This window comes from Chiloscyllium punctatum, unplaced genomic scaffold (genome assembly GCF_047496795.1).
Source record: "Chiloscyllium punctatum isolate Juve2018m unplaced genomic scaffold, sChiPun1.3 scaffold_556, whole genome shotgun sequence".
NCBI lineage: Eukaryota > Metazoa > Chordata > Chondrichthyes > Orectolobiformes > Hemiscylliidae > Chiloscyllium > Chiloscyllium punctatum.
The window spans coordinates 43,383-47,320 of record NW_027310290.1 but is presented as its reverse complement, the minus strand read 5'-3'; positions in this window follow the sequence as shown (position 1 = coordinate 47,320).

Below are 3,938 nucleotides of genomic sequence, written 5' to 3'. Positions count from 1 at the left end.
GTATCCAGAGATGTCCAGACAAGTGTAGCTGTGGGAAAACTCTTGAAAAGTAAATTCCACAGGATAGGCAATATTGATATGACTCCATCTACTCGCCTGAAAAAAATCAAAACTAGGACCATAATTGAGGAAATTTTGTATCGTCACCAGAAGGAATTTGGAGCATTCCCTCCAAACAGGAGGTCTCTCAATGTACCCAGACACTTGTAGGTATAAGGCACACCCTATCCCATGCACAGATATTACATCCCACGCATCTCAGACCCTTCCTCGTGTCAGTGGACAATCACAAAATTATTACTCTGTAGAATCCTTGCAGTGCAGAAAGAGGCCCTTCAGCCCAACAAATCCACACCTATCTTCCAAAGAGTAACTCACCCAGACCCATTCCTTTACATTTACTCCTGACTAATGCATCTAACTTACACACCCCTGATCACTATGGGCAATTTTGCATGGCCAATTCACCTAACCTGCACATCTTTGGATTGTGAGGAAACCAGAGCACAAGAAGGAAACCCACACAGACACGGGAAGAGTATGCAAACTCCACACAGACAGTTGCGTGAGGCTGGAATTGAAGCCGGTTTCCTGGCACTGTGAGGCAGCAGTGCTAACCACTGAGCTACCATGTGTCCCATCACAAAGTTTTGACTGCTGCCTGAGTTATGAAACATTGGTGCTGACTGAGAATGTTATCCAAGCGAGGGTAACAACAGATTTGAACTATGCTTCAGCATGGGAGGCTCTCATGGACCCAGTTTATTTTATGCAAAGGTCATCCATTGCCTGACAGTTATCTCTGCTCTGGTTTGAAGGTGTCCCAGCACTCAATCCATCAATGGTAATAGGGAAACCTCCTCTTACTCTGATTAAGACAACTCCTGAGATCAACCCGCAAAGTTCTAACATGAGCTAACATGATAAATGCAGGAGGAATACTGCTGATGGAGTCCTGAACCAGGGCTCACAGTCTAATGATACAAGATAGGACTGAGATGAGGAGAAATCTCTTCCCCCGGAGTACTAAGTCTGTGGAAATCTCGGCTGCAGAAAATATTCGAAGCAAAAACATTGAATGCCTTTGAGAAGGACGTAGATATATAGTTCTAAAGGGATCAAAGAATATTGGGGGAGCAAGTGAGAGCTGAGTTGAATGTGCAATCATGATGACATTGAAAGGAGGAGCAAGTTCAAAGGACCAAATGACCAAACCCTGAGTCTATGTTCTATGTTTCATAACATTATCCTAATAGACTTTGATACTCCTATAATTCATCAAGCCTGTGAACCACAAACAGAGTCTTTCTTTTAGTTGAGGCAAGTGAACAAAAAATGCTGATGCCCCATAGAACGACAAATAATGCATTGACTTCTCTGAACAATGTCTCGATATAACTAGTTTTAGTGATAAAATGTACAACATTCTCCCTCACAAAAGCAGAAACCTTCCCTGATGCAAATCGATGCAACTTCAATGCTAATGATCACTTACCAGGGACACCAACCATTGCAAGGATTGTGTGGTATATTTTTGCAATTGATTGCCTGAGAAGATGCATTTTCTCTGGGAATAAACTCCTCCTTCCCTGCTCAAAGCAATCTCTATGACGGAAGCGCTGAAATGCTATTTTCCCAGAGTGTTTATACTCAGCAATATCTCCACAGGGATAGCATACTCCTGACATTTATTTTCCAAGTTAGCTTGGTATGACGAAAAGAACAGATTCCAACAGCTAAGGCAATCCCATACGAATATAATATAATTCTCTTTGGCATTAATTTGTAAAACTTAAAAAACCTGAACATGATTTTTTGATTAAAACAATTAGACTGGCATTAATTCAGTTGGATGTACAATCTGATTCGGGGGAGGGGTGTGGAATAGGTGAGATCACTTGGCTTGGCAGCTGGTTTGTGATGCAGAGTGATAGTAATTCAATTTGTACATCAGCTGAGGTTGCCATGAAGGAGAGTCCTTCTCGACATCTCTGTCCAATAGTTTGTCCTCACCCCACCTTGTAACATAATTTCTTCTCAAACAGCGTTCCATGAACAACTTTAAACTTCTATCAACAACCTAATCTGCTTGTCTTCACAAGTCCTCTGAACACCCCTGAACATGGTCATCGATTAATGCACTGATATAGCTATAGCATCCTTTAACCCCAAATAACATTGTCAGCTTCAGTGTAAACCCTAATATTATAAAATCCTATTACAGAAATCTAAGGGCATAAACTCTTAATTTCACACATTGTGTAATATTTGTCTAGTCTCATTTGAGCATTGCTTGCAATATCAACTCCATTACATTAGTGAGCAAATCAAATGTAATGGTTAAGTTTAATTTTGTCTTCTGTGTGCTCTCATGATCAAGACAATCATAAACTGTGTCAACTTTCTATTGTGTCAGCCAGGAGGTTCTCATCATATATATTTGGATATTATTGAAATGAATTCTTTTCCAACTCAATTTAACAATCACTGAAACAGATGCAATGAGTGGAACACTTTCAGAAGAGAACAAAAATAATGTCACTGAGCATCAGTGGTGGAGCAAGTAGGTGTGTGTTGATATCGTGCCAGCCAAGAGGACTGGGGTAGGGAGAGTGGGGGCTTGTGTCAGGTCTTGGGGGCTAAGGAGATTTTGATCTCAAAGGGGTGGGGCAAGGGGAGACGGGTCAAAATCTGAGGTGGGATGTATTGGTTCCAACTACAAAGTTTGCTGTCAGGCCTGGCGATGGGGATGGGGATGGGGATGGGGGCAGGCGAAGGGATGTAGACAGCTGTGATGGGTGTGACGGGTGTGGGGAAAGTGTGTGTTAGATAGTGTGACATGGATGGTTGAGTCCAGAATCTTTGTACTTTGGAACCTGGGGAAGTGGAGCGTGGATTCACTGTATGTGTGGATGTAAAGAGGTCAGAAGTTTGTGCATTTATGAGGGAGTGCAAGGTACATTTGCTTGTCAGTTGAATGATTACTTTGGCGTTAAAATAGGATTTTAGTAGCGAGACATTTTGAAACTACTTTCTTAATGCCAGTTGTACCCATCAAATTCTTAACCAGATAGCTTTGGAGACTTCAGACATTTCAGCAATTCCTTCAGAGTCTCTTACATTGGGATTTCCATAGGATAACCGTGCATATATCCCATCTGCCCTTCAGAAGTGGTCCAGAATGGGTCCCTATGTCATCACTTGAAAGAGTTCATCAGTAATCCCGTAGCTCTGTTTTGCAAACAGTTTTTAAAAAGTATGAATGTCAAATTCCACTCAGATTGTCAAAATGAGAAATTTGCATGACTGACTGTTACTCAGAACAAATGAATTCACTTCGAGCTTTATCAGTAATGGCAAAACAACTGTTTTAATAACATAGCTAAGATTAACAAGAGGAGACCAAAGAAATAAGACATCATCTATTATTCAACAACTTACCTCTCCTCTTCAAATTCCCAAACCACACACACACACACACACACACACGCGCACACACACACACATACACACACACACACACACACACACACACACACACACAACACTTGATTACATCAGGTAAACGACATTAGAGTATAAAGAAAATTGTGGGATGTTGGCGTCGTTGGCTGGCCAACATTTATTTCCCATCCCTGGTTGCCCCATGAGAAGGTGGCGCTGAGCTGCATTCTTGAACTGCAGCAGTCCATCTGGTGTAGATTGACACTCAATGCTCATAGGGAAGGTATTACAGCGTTTTGACCCAACGACAGTGAAGGAATGGCGACGTACTTCCACGTCAGAATCGTGAGTGGCTCTGAGGGGACCTTGAAAGTTTTGGTGTTTCCAAGCACATTTAATGCACATGCATTGGACAGAAAATAATGAGGATAAGATAAACAAAGTTCAGGCAATCAACAGTCCCTGTGATTTTAGCTGTGACTGTGGGCCAAGTG